Here is an 18,861-nt window from a genome sequence, read left to right as displayed (position 1 = left end):
GAATAACCCCTGTGCGTACGGGTTAGATAGCGATCACACACACAGACGCACACATGCACACGTCTGAATCAGCAATCAGACCCACTGTCAGTCGATCAGTCAGACTGTTTCTTTCCCCTGTGGTTCCTGCTTTAGCAGCATGTGCATTAGGTGCAGCCAAACATGCTCTCCATTGAAGACGTGGGTTCTGCGGTCGTCGCTGCAGCTTCACTCGATTAGTTCAGTGCCCACAACACTGATTTTTCTCATTTGTCTGTCTGTCAGAAAACTCAAGGCTCAGTTTTTTTCTGCTTTAAAGTCCACTGGTAGAGAAATAATGATATTGGGGTGCTAATATTAAATAAATGTATTTTCTTCCCTGATGATCAAACTGTGAAAGATGGGTTCAGGAAACATGAGACATCAGTTTCACACATGAATTGGACACCACAGAGTCCAGACCTCAACCCCATTGAGAATCTTTGGGACGTTCTGGAGAAAACTTTACGCAGCGGTCCGATTCTCCCATCATCAATACAAGATGGTGTTGAAATATTATCCAATTGAAATATTCCTGCAGCTCTGGATGGGAATAAATGTTGTGACATTGCAGAAGCTTATCGAATGCGTGTCGTAATCAAAGCTGAAGAAGGTTCGACCAAATATTAGACTTTTTAATTTTTTATAAGGACAATGTATGATTAAATGTGTAAATCTGTGCCCATTCAGCAGCAAGGGTGTTAGTAAAGTCAGGTACTGATGTAGGTGAGAAGGTGAGGAGGCCTGAGGTGCAGTCAGCGTTCACATTCATCCCAAAGTTGTTCCACTCCAAGCCATGTAAAGTATATCTTCATGTAGCTGCCATTGTGCACAGGGACATTGGAAATCATTGACGTCCTCCAACTTATGTGTGTAGGGAGAACCAGATGTGGCTGGAAAAGTCAGGTGTCCCAATACTTTTTAAAGGAAGTGTTTCGGTAAGCTATATTTTCCTCTTTTCTGTCTTCCTTACTTTTATTCTCATTGTTTTCTGCCAGACGCTTTTCTCCATTACAATCGATTTATAATCTGATCTCAAAGTCTTTCAGGTTTAAGACCCTCTCAGAACAGGCGTCCTCCTCCTTCTCTACCACGGAACACAGAAGAGCTGCTCGCTAGGAGAAAGCAGATTATGCGTGTTAGTGAAAACACAGTGTATCGATGCGTTCTAAAAGCATGCGGCAATACACGTCCTCACATTGTCATTGTCTCGGAGCTGCTTTAAGCCTCAGGCTTGCTGAGTCTGGGCGTGAATGTGAAAGGTCAGGCCAGGCCGTGGTTTAATTCTCCCTGGAGAAAGTGTTAATGGAGCGCTGAGAATAAACACGCTTTAATCCGACCGTCTTTTCACTCGTACAATTAGGAAGTCGCTTGTTAACTGAGCTGTTGCCTCTTTTTTTAGCACCTCATTTAGGAGCAATTGGCTTATGCTAATGGATCTCATCTCATTATGCGTGAAGGGATTTGAGCACACGAGAGCGCCATCGTTCCCGAGCTACTTTTTTTTTTGATGGCTGATACACAACATTTCGCCTAGCGTTGTGTCGACACGTTCCAGAGGCCCCGTCCGAGGATTTCTCGATTAAACGAAGCGCGCGTGCATTTTACAAAAAACGTTACATCGGTAATGAACGCGGATGCAGATCTAATCCTTTATTCTGTGATTATTAAAGGATGTCAAAATGGAATAGCAATGTTTTCACGCGCCAAAATCCCTAAAGAGTCCACCCCTCGTCGCGCGCCCTGATTAGTAATGAGAAGGAGGCGGGAGGTCTTATGTGCCTGTAATTACCCACGTTCGGGCCTTTCAACGAGCTCTCGGGTGCGCTTGATTTGTCATCAAGGATAGTCTCGAGCTCTCGCGTCTCCCGTTCACTTCTCGCTTATGAAGCGCTCGGGTGAACGGAGGAATATTGAAATGAGGTTCGGCGCAGGGGGTTTCGGCGAACAGCGGGTCGACTCGAGGAGCAGAGATGCAGAAATAATTAAAAGAACCGGTTTGGGCCCCCGTGCTTATTTCCATGTGCAATAACATTGGTTTAGTCTTGAGTGGTGTCACTAAATAGCTCCTGCTGTGTCCAGGCAGCGATAATGAGAGAGGCCTAGGCGAACGGTCATGTCTTCCTCGTTTGCATCAAATGGGTTTTATGTTTTTTTGAGGGGGGAAAAAAACGTTTTGCTTGCGTTCCGAAAAACGTTTTTTTTCCCCTCGCTTTTTTTTCCTGTTTGAACTGCATATCATTAGTCGGCCGGCTGTTTTCGTATTACGAGAACGCAATGAAATAACAGTTTCACGACAAATGTAGTCAATCAACAGGGGCATCCGAAGTTATGACTCGTGTTGCCGTTAGGATGATATAGCTACCAGATACAGGAAGATTACCGTTGCCTCGAACAAATTGTGTCAAAATCGAGTTGTTTTACTTCATTTTTGATGCAATTTATTCATATGTATTTTTGAAAAAATAGAAAATCAGACAAAATGTCCTCACAGAAACCAGTTGTTCTAGGAGCATTAATTCATTTACTATTTTAAATAACGCTGTTATTGGTTATTTATTACCACTTGGGGTCCAATTTCTTTATTACTTCCTCTTGGCAGAGTAGCAGGAAAGTATTGCATCTCTACTATACCACAAAATTGAAGGCACACAAAAGTGTATGACGTTTTTGGATGTGGAACATAAAATTTTCCCTTCAATTGAAATATGAGACTCAAACCTGTTCCAGCATGACAATACCCCTGTGCACAAAACCAGCTCCATGAAGATATGCTTAACATTGACTGGAGTAGATCTCCTGCTATAGATAGACACATCTGGCTACGTCTAGACTGATCCAGATACATTTGAAAACGGCGTTTTTTCGTCTGAAGACGCCCCACGTCCACACTTTTGTTTTCGATCGTTTCCCAAAAGTTGCTCATCCACACTGAAACGTAAGCACAATGCAGGACGCTTCGACCTGCGTCATTTATGCCTGGCGTTTATTTACTTTCCGGCTTTTTGAAATGTCTCAAAAATCGTCTGTCATTTGTTCGTTGTCGTTTGCGTAGTACACAGCAACGGAATGCAGTTTAGCATCTACCAGAAATGCTAATATTGCCTCCACTATTAGCACAAATTGTGCAAATTAACAGATAAACGTGCAAATATATATTCAGCATGTAATAGTGGACAAATAAATATTAAGGATCTAGGCAGTGTAAAAATGTGCAGGAGCTGGTGAGCAAATACACTAAGAATATAAACATGTATTTGAACATATAGAGTTCTATAGATTTCTGACCTCAACCCTAGTGAACACCTTTAGATTAGATAATGACGCTAATAGTCACGGCAGCCATTTCGAAACATTAACTTACTTTTTGTAAAATCATTGTACGCACTTATACTGAATAGTTGTCATCGTTTATTCATGTACCCTTGTACAAGCAACAAGTCGAAAAATCATAATCACGGATCCAGTGACCGAACGACTACTGCGGATATTTCAGAGTCGAGAAATGAACACTGGAAATACGCTTTTAATTGACTTTTCTTAAAAACATAAAAATAGGAGTGCTGTATACATTATATGATTACTTTTGGATTTAAATAACACTGATTTGCACTAGAGACTCCTTCCATGGCTATTCAAGAAGCATTTGCTTACACCATATGGCTTCACTATATCAATTTGTTCTTCAATTTGTGGTATTATTAGACTTTGATTGCAGAAATCGATCATGTATTTGATTGAGCTCGTTAATGAAAACTTGGTCCAATCAGATTTGAGGAATAAGGTGGCGTAAAAACTAATAAAAAATAAATAAATATATATATATATATATATATATATATATATATATATATATATATATATATATATATATATATATATATATATACATATATATATATATATTCTATTAAATAATATTATATCAAATTATGATACATATGATGTATATAAAAAATATTTGAACAAATATAATGCTAGTTCATTTTATTTCATTCATTTATTTTATTTGTGTAGTGCTTTTAACAATGTCCCAATGCAGAATTAAACCGATTACAAATATCGAATTTAACGTCATAACTTAGTCTCTATGTTTAATGAGCGAGGAACAGACACCGTGGTAAGAAATAAAATTTCCTGACATGGTAATGAAGAAGAAACCTTTAAAGAAACCAGACTCAAAAAGGAACCCATCTTCATCTGGATGACACCGAATGGCCATTCGTTATAGTTCGATCATTGTAGAGGTTTTCAGCTCGTCTCTGATGGATGCTGTTCACGCCAAAAGCCCTTAAACCTTTTGTATTAATTACAGTCCAAATCCATCCTCATGGTTCTTGGGTTTAACTCTCCACAGTAATCACAAGGATTTTTAGGCTGTTCATGTAGAACCATCCTAGCGGTAGGGCATTAGAATGGGTCAAGCAGGCTGAAGAAGGTTAAAAAAATATATATGTATTTAACAATAAAAATAATATTATAATAATATAATACTGTTATTGTTAATATTGATATTATGGTAAATATATTATTTTAGATATTCAAGTATTAAGATACACATTTTCTAGCTTTTTATATTAAAAATGTATTAATATCAAGTATTTTTTCCCCTGAAAACCCCCCAAATCAAATGCCATGTAGTCAGTGCTCTATCGTCTGAAGGCAATTACTGTTGCAGGTTTGAGTCCCAGAGCATAAGCAGAAATGGTGTGTTTTTTTATCGCGAGGTGATGCTGCGCAGCCACGGCCCGATCTCCACCCGGTCGTAACCTCGCCACTTCTGTCCAGTGTTCGTGTCCCTGTGAACTTCCAGCGGATGGACAGGTCCACCCAGACAGCTCGTAAGTGTCTTGTAGCTGTTCTCACACCTTCATGTCCCACGACTCTATCTCACATTCCCACATTCGCATTCACATACACACATGCAGCAGCATGGTGTCCTTGAGAAATAAGTGCTTGCAGATTTCTCGCTGTTCCTAAAAGAATTTGGATTGAATGACATTTAATGCTTTTTTAATAATAGGAAGTGGAACGTAGGAACATTGATAAAAAAAAAAAGAAAAAGAAAAATGAAGTGCATTTGGTCGATCTGGATGTCTGTTCGCTCCAGATGTTAAGATGAGAGATTTGATTTTTCTTTATCATAAAAAAAAAAGGAAAAATAGAGAGCAAAAACATAGGAAGTGAAATTTTGTGCAAAATGAATTACAAATCCAATATACATTATAAGGACCAATCTTATGTCCTTATAATGTATGTTAATAAGGAAGGTGTTAGTAAAGTCAGGTCCTGATGTACGTGAGGTTGAGGAGGCCTGGGGTGCAGTCAGTGTTCACATTCATCCCAAAGGTGTTCAACAGGGTTTATAGCTCTATAGCAGGAGATCTTTCACTCCAACACATGCAAAATATATTTTCATACTGGAACTGGCTTTCGGGGGTATTGTCATACTGGAGCAGGTTTGGGTCTTCTAATTCAAGTAAAGGGAAAATAATTTTATTCCACCACATCTAAAGATGTCCTAGACAATTGTTTGCCTCCAACTTTGTGGTATCTTCACAACCTTACTCCAAAAGTCTGGTGGATCTTCACAGAAGTGGAACAGAAAACGGGGACTGAATATGGAAATGTAATGTATGGACATTTCATGGAATCTTGTGCTGAGGTGTCCATAACTCTTCGTCTATTCATGTATCATTTAGTGATGGGAAGATCGGATCATTTCAAGTGAAGTGGTTCATTGAATCGGTTCCCTCAAAATGAATGAATCTTTGAGTCATTTAGTTTGTTTGATCAGAAATTAAATAAAATGTTACATTTTCAATAATCAGAGACGTCTAAATGCACAAACATGGACTATAATAAAAAATTCTGTATGTATATATACCAGGTATATATACTCGGACCAGAGGACTCATCAGATGAAAGTGGAAGCGTCAAAAGATGAACTACTCAATTCTGTTTCCTGTACAGAACCTACAGAGATTTTTTTTTTGTCGCTTTGCGAAATGTGGAAAATGACCGAATCACTACTCGTTCTTTGGAGTCAAATCAAAGACTCGTTCAAAACGAACGAATCGTTCATGAATCACAAGTATCTGTATTGTCCTCTAATGAGCAGGATAAAAACAAATTCTCAGGGAATGGCGTCACCGGCAAAGTCTGAGATAGTGGAGGTGCGTGAGTATGAATGTGACCCTGAGTTCATCTCTTAAAAGATAAATCAATTTGAATTTTTTTCCATAGAAAACAGTGATTAAGTGCCCTGAAGGGATCGGTTTCATTCCTGTGCATTTCCGCTTAGCCGTGTCTCCTCGACGTAGCGATCGAACAAACGGTCGCTCTGATTAGATAAAAAAATATCGTAACCCAAACCGCCCCCTTTTTCTGCCCCGTCCAGCTTTCAAAACTCTGACCACAATGGGTGATTAGACGTTTTTTTCAAAAAAAAAAAAAAAAAGAAAACGGCAATTATTGAGTCATCTTCTTATATCCTCGACGAGTGAGTAACTCGAGACGAAACGGTGCGCTTGATTGGGCCATCAGACGGGCATTTATTAAAAGAGCGATGGAATCAAATCATTTTTTCATTTCAAGTTTTTAAGCCCCAGCAATTTGAATGTCTGTTTGAATTAGGGATTGATAAATTTTCGTTTCAGCCTCTGGCGTATCGGATTCTCGCCCCCAGACCGAGCCTAGCCTGGTCTATTGCAAACAACTGGAAAAAGATGTCATATATAGCTCTTATTATTTTCGCCCTACATTTTGTCGAGTTTTGCTCAACAGCAAAAAAAAATGTATAATTTTTTCACCTCGCGTTTCCGAACAGCAGGCCCCGAGCCTTTGGCGCCTCGGCAGAGCCCGGCACGTTTGCTGTTCCGACACGGATATGGATACGTGGAAGATTAAACCTCAACTTCGCTCACGGTCCTTCCGGAGGATCCACAGCTGCCTCGGTGTGCAGCGATGGCGTGATTGGTAATACAAGCCAGCTGTGACCATGAAATCGGGACTTAGCGTAATGAGGCACTTTGAAGCCGAGCTTTAATACCAAAAATCAGCGACAAAATACCCGAGGATCTTTCACTACCTCGATGATAATCTGCTATTTAACTTCAGCTTTGTGTGTTTTTTCGCTCCGTTATAAAAACACGTCCAGCAGATTGCGAACCTGGGTTCGATTTGGCAACCTCGATTTGCAGTCTAGACGTGGATACACACACTCACACGGCCTCCGCTGGCCGGTGAGCCTTAACGCGACACGTGCTTTATCTGCGTGCGGGCGGGGGGCGGGAAAGAAAAACAAATCTACTGGATAACATTACAGTACTATTAAAGCACTTTTTTTGCTAGGCTAGCATCGTGATCTTTTTTTTTTTTCCGTCATAGCCACGATTGCACGTGAGCGGTTCGGGTCGGAATGTTGGTTTGAAGAAACGGTATACGGTTCACATACATCCAAATAGAAATCAGAATCTATGTACTGTATGGTGTCACACTGAGGGATGGAATAAGGATAAACGTCACGAGTTGAAATTAAAACTGTATCTGCACAGTTTAATCCTCTGAGCAACCTGGAACTAATTCCTAAAGCGCACATATGCTTATTTATTTGTATTTTTTGGAAAATCCCGTTTCCACGCTCAGCATGGATTAAAACAGGCTTTAGTCAGCCAGTGTTTCTTGGCTTTAAGGTTCACTTTATCGGGTGATATGAAGATACAGGACATTATAGGATGTGTATATACGTTTAAAGGACATTATGAAGATATGGGACATTGTAGGAAGTTTGTATACATTGGTAGAACATTATAAAGATCTATGAAGATATGGTGTACATGGGTTGGAGTGGAAAATCTTGAGTGGCCTGCTGTAGAGCTCTGACCTCAAACTTATTAGGATGAATTGAAACATAACCAATTCCTAATGCTCAAAATACAAAAATAAAGTCCAAAATCCCGTTTGAAACAGGTTTGAGTCAGACAGCGTTTCTTGGCCTTCAGGACGTTACCTTTTTTCCCCCCTGAAGAAACCGTATAGTTTGTGTTCGATGCTGTAATCCCTTTAACCTGGTGACTGGTTGTTTATGCAATTATTTCTAAAAGGCTTCAAGTCCTTTCTGAAGAGTTCCTGCTTGCTTGCTTGCTTTCTTTCTTTACGGGCAGCGTTTTTTGGGTTAAGGCTGCAAAACAGCTGATGACGAGAGAAGACTCGGACCAAACCCTTTCCATACGCACCACAACAAACTCCCCAGTCGAGCTATTTAATGCCTCTTTGGAGCAGAGGGCATGATTTGGGGGAGAGCTAATTAAACGGTTTCAGATGTTGGGGCTTTTCAGACGGGAGGGCTGTGTACCGCTGTGGCCTCACTACCCAATATGACAGAACTGTGTTTTTTTTTTTCTTAGCATGCTTTTGGGTAGAGTGGTGTATTTTCTCAGGCATGCAACTAGTAATAAAACTATGATATATACATATTTCAGAGCTTGCCAAATCCTGGTCTAATCCCACCCTTGATAATAAGCAGCACGCATTAAGTTCAACGAGAGTTTTGTTCAGGGTGTTTGGAAGGAGTTAAGACCCCTGGGGCTATTGCTGTGTGTGGACAACTGAGTAAACCTCATTTGCACTTGGTGTGTAATGCAGAGCTATAAATAGAGCAGTGAGTTAATTCTTCAGGCTAAGAAGAGCCGGTGTGTGTGTGTGTGTGTGTGTGTGTGTGTGTGTGTGTGTGTGTGTGTGTGTGTGTGTGTGTGTGTGTGTGTGTGTGTACCTACAGAGCTGTGAATTGGCCATCGCCGGAAGGCCGAGCCACGTGAGCTGTAATGAGGCGTTGCTGGACTTGTTAAAGCACTCAGAAGACACAGAATCAGTCTGAGAACACTTCCAGGAACTGATTATTCCACCAGTTATAAAACAATAATAATAATAATAACACAATATATTACTCGTTTCACCCCAATAAGTGAAAGATTTTAATCCGAGACTAGACTTTAATGGTTGCACAATTGTGGGTCCAGTCAACAAAATCCTACAAATTCTCATTAGTCAGAAGGGATTGATTGTATAATTTCTGCACATCAGATCATTTTTGAAGGTTTCCCTGAGAAAAAGATTAATTACTACTTTCTGCAATTTTTTTCTCCAGTGGATAAATAATACTGGATTCCATGAAGAAAGAAATCCAAACCATTTAGCAATCATCAGTCTGAGAAATGTTTCCACACGTTTTTCTCTGCACCACTCACAAGCAAGCAAACCGTCGATTTTAATGGCTACTGATCTAATTTTTTCCACAACATTCAAATATAACTATAAATGGATTAAAAAAACACAATATGTAGATAGACACGACACGGAAAGTCGTGTGAGAGGATTAAACCACCTCAGAACAAACAGAGGAACAAAATATCTGTGATATCGTCATACCACTAATGAAGTACACTTCACTGGCAGATGAATTGGGACAACTGACTTTTCCAGCCAAACGTGGTTCTTCCGACAAACAAAAGTTATGAGAACCAAACCTGTTCCAGTCCTGTGTACAAAGCCAGCTCCATGAATATGATATCCATGATGTAGATTTGAAGATCTCCTGCTATACAGTTCTGACATCAACCCTTTGGGGTGAATTTGAACCCTGATTGCACCCCAGGCCTCCTCACCTGACTTTACTCTCTGACTGATCATCAGATTTCAAAATCTAGTAGAACATCTTCTCAGAAGAGTGAAGGTTATTATAACAGCAACTTGGGACTCAATATGAAACGGCATGTTCAAAAAGCACATACGAATCTTGTGCTCAAGTGTCTTTTGCATTTAGTTCTTCATATTCAAATCATACAATTGACTTGCCTTAATGGTTATAACCTCTAACTCCCTCTAGATTAAATACCTCCACCCTACACTTTGGTGCTTTTCCACCTCCTTGTTTTCTCTCTGTATGGACTGTTCAGAATCAACAAAAGCTGATTGGCTGACCTGTGCCTGAGTTGAAACCTTTCACACCTGGAGTGCAGTCAATCCCGGGGACCTAGGCTCTGAGAAAAAGCAGAGACCCTTTCTGGAGGCTGTTCAATGCCCCTTCGAGGCACCCTGTTTATTTTCACCCTTGCACGCAGGAATTTTAATTTATTTCTTCATTCTTTAATTTTGCTAGAAAAAAAACCCCTTGTTTAAGAATGCCCTCCTCCTAGACTTCTTCCTCTCTTTTCCCCACCCTGCAGCTGTCTCGAACCCAACCTTCCATGCTTTTTTTTTTTAAGGGGGGTGGTTGTTTTATCCCAATATATAACTAAAATAAATAAAAAATAAACGCATATCAATAACGATCTGTACAGATCATTTTATCGTTAGAAATTAAGCGAAATGAATAAATCATGATACACCACAAATTCCAGGTACTAAATCTACAAGAATGTGCTGCTGGCTCGTTTCAGGTCAACCAACAGCTCCCGGGATGAAATGTGGCCCAGGGATCGTTCGATGATAAATGTCACTTTATTAAACGCATTACAGGTTTGGCGATTTTCAGGAGATATGCTTTTAGGTGCGTGCCTTTGTTTAAGCCGTGCTATAAGACGCAGCCGGTGGAACGCACATGGCCAGTGTCAGGCGTAATTAGCCCTGACAGGAGCATTTAGTGGTTGTAATTCAAATCTAATTCAGAACATCTTAACCTTCAGTCTGTCAAAGGGGTTTGAAACGGGCGCTGGAAACGGCTATGGTCCCAATCACGGCTTTGTGTGGCAGCACGTTGATGTGTCAACATGCGCGGTTAGAAAAACAGCTCTGCTCGACCGTAGAGAAGTCGTTTACAGTAACACAGCCCGGGAGAAGAAAGCGTCAGGAGAGCCAGTCATGGCCGGGGTTAGAGGCGCTGGGCTTGTAATTGGCTGATGCTGTTTAAAGTCACAGGAACGTAAGGTAAATAAAGGCAATCTGTTTCAGATTTAGACACTGCCAGGCCGATCCGCTTTAATGCTGGATCTCCGAGTGGCAGTGCCTGGGATCAGCCAGATCTGGGAGCCTTGGATGAGTGGAAAACACTTTATACATATGAAACAAGGAAGAGAAGCAATTTTGTAAATGGTGTCTTTATTATTATTATTATTATTATTATTATTTATGTTTCAAACATATTTATTTATTTATTTATTTATTTATTTATTTATTTATTTTTGCATAATTTAACAAAATGTAGGACTGATATATTTATTAATACATGTTACCTAACATATTTCTTTATATAAAAAAAAAAGAGCAAAAATAAATAACTTTCTAAAATGACTTTATAGACACAATTTTAAGATATTTTCTAAATTAAAAATTTGAGAAAAAAAAATTACTTACAAATTATTTTATAGATAATATTATTTATCTATGTATTTATTTATATATAATTGGGATTTTTTTTTTTTGCATTTTTTTTTTTTTTTACCACATATTAAAACATTTTCTCTATATAAAAAGGGGTTGGACAGATTAGTAGAAAATGGCAGTTTAGGTGCAAATGGGGAATGTAATTGGAAAGAGAGTAAAGCTGAAGTCAGAAGACCAGGTTTCATGGGCAGATGATGACAATAAACTGGTCATGTCTGGGAAAATTGTTCAAATCCACTGCATCATAGACCCTATTAAGTCCATGTAACTGATACTACCTCTGCCATGGAATTACAACTTGGGCCATTGTTGCATATTGTCTAAGAGGAGTTGAGATTTTCTGTATTTTCTGCACTGATTTGTCTTGGCTTAAGTATTTGGACTTGTCTTGAACTTGGGCATTGATACCACTAAATACGGTCATGCGTGAGTTTAAAACAGAAATCTCATCTCATCTTTTTATCCAGCATTCACAAACATCGACAGAAAGTGTGGTTTTTTTTTTGTTTTTTTTTTAAGAAGACAGCTTTTTATCAACTCATTGCACAAATGAAGTCAACTAGTTGAACTAAAGGCTTGGCCTCAATGGATTTAAAGGTTTTTGGTCTCAAGCTTTTCATTCAGTCTCTTATCTTGACTTCGCCCCTAAAGATTTGGTCTTGACTGGATCTTGGCCTTTGCCTCGGATTGGATTCGACAACCGTCTTGACTATGACCCTTGCTGAATTTTTCAGTGATTGAAACATGCACAAATGGTTCAATATACTTTTGAGACGGTCATTCCATCCTTTAACTAAACGTCTATTGGATCAGCTGAGATTAACCGGACCGAAAAAACCCTCGCAATCTTTAAATAATAATTTACTTCCCTGTAAAGAAAGAGAAAGAAATCATTCTTGTTTGTCACTGAGTGAATGAGCGACAAGTAATAGCATTTAGATTTCCTTTCAGGATGCTGGGGTTTTTTTTCTGGGGACAAATAAGCTACCAGAGGATTCAGCGTAATGAGCTTTCCAGTGCAAACAGTGAGTGCACGGTTAAAGCAGAAACGAAACGAAAGCGTGCGTATGAGTGTGGCCATTTAGCACGCTCGTATTTTCCTAACTCACAGGCTATAACACTCGGCCTAAGTGACGGATGATTGATGACGGTGAGCCGAGTGGCTTCTCGAACCCGGTAAGTGCTCGAAAAACAAATTAAAGCTTTCATCATGGTAACACGTCAATTACGAGATTCGGTAATAGGCGACGTTCGATCAAATTGTTTGCGTGTCCAAACAAGTCGGAGAAATTAAACTATTAATCATGCGCAAGGTGAGCTGGCAAAAGTATCAGGTATTACCGGCCGAACGTGCGGCCCCCTCGTCCCCCACAATACACTTTGTGGCGTTTATGGCTTATTCTGTGAAAATTGCCGTAATTACTTAATTGGCGCTTCGCTGTCACTTCGGCGTGGGGAGCGCGGATGTTAGTCGTGGCGCAGAATTATCGAAAAGTAAAACCAAATGTTGCTTTGGGGTTCCTTTTGAAGATTATTTTTCAGCAGAAAAATATTCGATATTTAGCAAATTTTGTATTGTAATAATAAGTATTGGCCCACTAATTTTTTGTGTCGTTTAGTAAAGAAAATATGGGTGTTACACACACACACACACACACACACATACACATATATATATATATATATATATATATATATATATATATATATATATATATATATATATATATGTATATATATATATATATATATATATATATATGTATATATATATATATATATATATATATATATATATATATATATATATATATATATATATATATATATATGTGTGTAATTCTTTTCACAGAGTATATCATTTTTTTCTAAGGCCTGGGTGGAGTGCTGAATGAGCCCTGTGGTTTTCTTCAAGCACAGAACCGGAGAGCGGCAACAGCAGCAGCACGTTCGTGTCTTTAATGATGTTTTCAGTGGCTAACCGTGTTAAAAGGAGGATCCAGGCAGTAGAGATGGTGAGATTGTGTGTGTGTGTGTGTGTGTGTTTGTGTGTGTGAGAGAGAGAGAAAGATGGGGAGGGGTGTGGGTGTTTTAACACACGGAGGTATGCCGAAGTGTCAAAAACGGCTTTAGTGGAAAGGAAGAGAGCGGCAGGTCTGCTCACACTGCTCTTTGTTATTAAGCAGGTCCAATGAAAACACAAAGGGATACTGTTTTTTGTATGAGTAATGCATTAACCTGCTCGGGAAAAAGTTCACGTTGAAAGTATGGACTCGGACAGCACAAGATTTATGGCGATGGCTGCAGAAATTATGCTTTTTTTTCCCCCCATAGGCACTTTAATTATGTAATCATTTCCAGCTGTTTTTCATTTGGGCCGGGTCGTTAATTAGGGGGTAAGGGGTCTGCGGTTCAAGTGCTCTGACTCTTGCGATAAGTTGAGAATTGTCCGGGGGGCTCCGAGGCTCGGGATGATTAGCCAAATCCACGGCAAAACTCATTTGTTATTCAGGCTTTAAGTCAGGAGCCTCCTGCTGGGCCTGGAGAAAGAGCCCCGGGAGCGGCGTTTCCTCCCTGTGCTCGGCCTCCTTATCTCCCCCAGCTCATCAGCTACAATTGTGCTCAGATAGGACACAGGCATATCTGTGTTTGCTTTCCTTATTAGGCCTCGAATGCAGGGTAAACAGATAAGTACCGGGCCCGTGCACCTGATAATCTTAATTAATCTCTCCATCTCAGGGTTATGGGAGGCCTTGAGCGGGAACAGCAGGAGACCAGGAGGCCCCGGCCGATCCATCAGAGCCAGCCGGCTGCCTAATTGTGGGATTGAGATTCAAGTCAAGGCTGGTCGAGTCCAAGCAAAAGCAGGTAGGCACTTAGGGAAGGCCGTTATCACAGCATCGGCTCGGGAGCGTACAGGAACAAATGCATTTGACGTTTGAAAAGTGAAAAAAACCCTTCGCATAATGGCCGTACTGTACGTACAGATCCTGAAAAATTTATTGGGATTTTTTTCTTTCCCCCTTAACATTTTTGCACGATTGCAACACAAACGTGTGCATTATGTCTGTCAGCACCGATTATGAATTTAGCTCATTTCTAGTCTGCGAGAGAGCATGAAAACATTTTCTGTTGCCGGGGTTAATTCGGTGAAAAATAGCTGCAGATTAAGTGCGTTACTTTTGCGGGGGTAAACAGTTCGTTTTTTTTCAGAGAAGTATTCTGAGCAAACATCGCAAATTTGCTGCAAAGTGCCTCCAGGGATGTGGTGGGGGTGGGTTGGCGGGGGTGGTCAGAGAGGAACGCCGTTCATCACAGTGTATTACTTTTACATAATGCAGTGTGTACACGGGGACGAATTAGGGGAGGATAGAAGTGCACGCCTTGAGACTTTGGAGTGTTTTATTTCAGCAGTTAAATGACCAAGTTAAACGATGAGAAAGTGAGAAGGTTAGCTGAAGATTAGTTGATATCCTTACACACACACGCACACACACACACACACACACACACACACACACACACACACACACACACACACACACACACACACACACACGTTGAGCAGCATGTCCAGATCAAGAAGGGGGTTCTATTAAAAATCTAAATTAATAATGTTTTCAATCTAAATGAATCAGCTATCGCGTTCTCACTTCTGATTGGTCAGGAGACGGTGATTCATTCTCTGCATCCGGCTATAAATCATGGGTTTGTATTTAAGTGTTGTTATAGACTGTTTCTCATAGTAACAGTGAAATCACAGGGAAAAGTTTATATGGTTGTGTTTTATTCAACTTTATTGAGAAGGAGTCTCCAGTACCAGAGCTCCAAAATCAAACTGTATCTTGTTTGACTTTTCCATCCAGGTGTAGTTTTTTCCCAAGCTGTTACCACAGAGTTGGAGGCAGACAATTGTATAGGAAGTCTCTGGATGTTGTAGCCTTAAATTGTCCTTTCACTTGAACTTGGAGACCCAAACCTGTTCCAGCAGGACAATACCTCTATGAAGATATGCTTTACATGGGTTAAAGTGGAAGATCATGAGACCTGCAATAGATCTCTGACCTCATCAACACTAATGAACACCTTATCACCATCGGTACCTGGCTTTACTAACACCATTGTGCCTGATCTTCACAAGGACACAAGGAAATTCTAGTGGAATGTCTTCCCAGAAGAGTGAAGGTTATTATATGGAGACTAAATGTGGAATGGGATGTTTAAAATGCATCTTATAATCAGGTGTCTGTCCACTTTTATCAATATAGTGTAGGGAGAACAGGATATTTAGAGCTACTGTAACATAAGAGATAACAAGAAATAACTCTGTGGACATTTCACAACATTAGATGTAACTTTAAATGGATAATAAGTACCACGTGTGGTGCTTAAATAAATAAATCGCTACTGAGATTTAAAAAAAAAAACGTCATGTTTTATGGTTACATTGATCTGTTAGATGCTCTCAGGGAGCAGTGAACAAATCAGGGATGCTCTGACATACCAAAATCTCCCCTCAGGTAAAAACCAGGCCTGGAGGAAAATACGTTTACAAATCTCTCCAGCCGCACGCTGCTGACTGACAGGAGCTTTTGTGGAAACCGAGGCGGAGTGCTGGCATGTTCTCAACCATACAGGCTGCACTAATCCTGACACACAAGGCCATTCTGCCTGCTGCACTTTTCTTTTCTTTTTTGCCAGAACAAAGCATTTTTCTTGCACTAACACTTCAGTAGTACATAGAGCTCTTGATGAGAGTTACAGGAGGCGGTGTGGTGCCACCCTGAGCTTCACCTGCCCCGAGCTTTGATAATATGTCTTTAAGCATCATTAATCGAAGACTAACCCCCCCCCCCCTTTTTTTATTTATTTTATTTTATTTTTTATTTTTTTCCTTCTTTTTCAGACGGTCAACATTTCCAGTGTAACTAACACCAAAAAGTCTCGACGTTATGTAAAAATCGAGAAAATGCGCTTTTGTTAAACGGATGAGGTCACGGCGTCTCTCGAGGGAAACAGACCGTAATTAAATTCGGAGAGGAAATAAATATTGTTTCTTTTACTCTCCGTGGTTGTTCCAGCTTTCTATTTCCTTTCTCATTTTTTTTGTCTCACTGCTTCCTGCTCCTCTCTCTCTCTCTCTCTCTCTCTCTCTCTCTCTCTCTCTCTCTCTCTCTCTTTCTTGAACTACCACTGCTGAAAATGAATGTGAAGAAAAAAAAATTTACTCCAGGAACCAGATCTTGATTTTTACAAAACCCAGGCCTCGGGGACTGAAAGTTAAGAGGAAATGCCCTTGATACTTCATTTTACGAGGGTTTGCAGTCCCTCGTTGTGTAATAATATATAATACCTGCTTCACTCATGTGTGCTGAAGCCACGGCCCTGACCCAGGCAATTACAGACAGGCATCAGAAAGTTCTGCCGTCGTCCAAGTCTCGTCTCGAGTCTTATGACGGCGCGCTTTATTCCACTCAGGGCGGCGCGGCACCCACGGGGCTTAGGCCAAAGCCTATAACTTGCTAATTCTCGACTTTTTGGGAACGCTGGGGCCTTATAAATCTAAATGGAGCGCAAACACTCGCGGCTTTGAAATGGATCCGTTTACTTTGTCACGCGCTGAAACCCACCAATCAGCGCAGCTCGCTTTGGCTCGAGCCACAGGTGCTGAGTTTGGAGTTGGCACTCTTTGACAGTCTCTCTGAAATATATATATATGTTTGTGTGTGTATATAAGTGTGTTTGTTAATTCTGTGAAAATACTAAAAAGATTCTGACTATGTGTGTGTTTTTCATGGCAGTTCTGGCGAACGCTGAAGTTTCCACCCTGAGATTTGATCAGCGGGATTTCGCAGAGGAACCTAACCATATTCCAGTCACCGTGATAGATTGATGGAGTAAAAACGAGGTGGCCAAGACGTCTCCATTCTCGAACCAAATGAAATAAAAACAGCTATTTGCGTTTTCGGCCAAACCCGAAGTGTACCACGCTGCGTGTCGATCATCCAGAGCGTCGTCCTCGTTGCTTTACGTCCCTCTCCTGTGCTTAACCCCCGAAGAGGAACTTGTAATGGTTTTATGGGGTTCAGCAGCTGTTTACGGGCTGCGCCTGCCAGAGTCCATAAATTTTTATGACATGTCAGAATCTTCCAGCCATGTTCCTCGCAGCAGAGGAAGAGTTATCGCCGGGCCGGCAGCGGCAGGGAGGCCCGAGCGCCGTGACACCTGTTATCAATCTGCAGCGTGGCACTGCTGCTTTCGCTTCGGCGGTGCGAACAAATCAAGACGTTATTGCTTTTGCTGTTTTGTTTTATCGGAGCTGCCAACGGTCGTGTCACCCACGTCAGACCTCACAACGCTACAATCCAAACAACACAGAGATTTTTCTCATCTGATCAGTCCAAGGATTTGGGATGAGGAACCGCAGGCGTCCTGGCTGCAACTGATTTTGGTATTTTATTTTCACACAAAAGCCTGTTTTGAGAAAAAAAAAGAAAAGAAATAGAAAGAATGTCATATTAAGGTCATGTTCACTGACAGAAAGTGTACACACTTTACCATTTCACAATCATCTCTGTGGCATGAACAGGCTTTTTTTACAGTGAACTCTGGATGCACTTAATCACTTCTTGAGTGGGAGCATGTCCAAAACCAGACCTCTCCACTTCCCTAGTGAATAAGAGTCCATTCCAATTAATAGTGTTTAAGCGTTCTGATTGAGCTACGAGCTATTTATGTCCTCTGGCAACCTCATCCTGAGCGACATAACGCTTTCCGGTTATCGTCCCCCTCGTCTTTCCACCTCTCTCTTTAGGCCTTTTGGGTGTTCTTCTTTCTCACACCCCTGAAGCAGGAAACGTTAATCATGTCCTAGTTGTGGGTCAGATTGTAGATGTCAGGTGTATGTCCAAGCCTCTTTCGGTGTTTATATATATCGAAAGGATAAACAGAGAAAACCGGCTTTCTGTCACGTCGTAAGGAGGCTGCAGGGACGTGGTGGCTCCATCACCACCGTCAAAAAGAAAAAAAAAAAAAAAAACGAATCAAACACTCCATTCTGTACGTCTGCCGTCCCCTCCCATCGCTGTCCTACTGATTTGTAAGTAAATCATGCCTGTCAGTATAGTAGCAACCCTGATTAAAGTTCAGGGGTTTAATAGATCATTTTAAATAACCCCAAATTACTCGGCTCTCCCCTGTCGATCCACCTGGACTCCTGCCCTCGGTGCATGGCTGTTTTGAGGCAGCGCAGCTCCGGCCGTGTCCAAGCTCGCGGTTCCTGCCTATTCCCAGAGGGTCGCGCGCTGCGGGCCTACACCAACATTCTCAGCTGTATTTAATCTGCTCTGAGACAAGCTGGCTATGAGAAAATGCGAAAAAGCAAAAAAAAAAAAAAAAAAAAAAAAGTGCACCAGCAAAGACGTGGAAAAATCCTGGACAGTTGGTGCGCTTTGTTCGCTT

General features: G+C 40.8%; 1 protein-coding gene and 1 long non-coding RNA gene across 3 annotated transcripts in view; both read left to right on the top strand.

The window, feature by feature from the left end:
* The window catches only part of dicer1 (dicer 1, ribonuclease type III), a 63,065-nt gene that overhangs the window by 34,745 nt on the left and 9,459 nt on the right, over positions 1-18,861 (top strand). The gene's annotated exons all lie outside the window — the stretch shown is intronic.
* LOC310731485 lies at positions 4,673-18,010 on the top strand. The gene is made up of 4 exons (XR_014535217.1): positions 4,673-4,859; positions 13,274-13,415; positions 14,140-14,268; positions 17,202-18,010. It is a non-coding gene; the product is annotated as an uncharacterized lncRNA (long non-coding RNA).

The sequence above is a fragment of the Silurus aristotelis genome, assembly GCF_946808225.1.
Source record: "Silurus aristotelis genome assembly, chromosome: 9".
NCBI classification, from domain to species: domain Eukaryota; kingdom Metazoa; phylum Chordata; class Actinopteri; order Siluriformes; family Siluridae; genus Silurus; species Silurus aristotelis.
The sequence above is the reverse complement of the archived record's forward strand: the minus strand, read 5'-3'. Positions and strand labels throughout refer to the sequence as shown.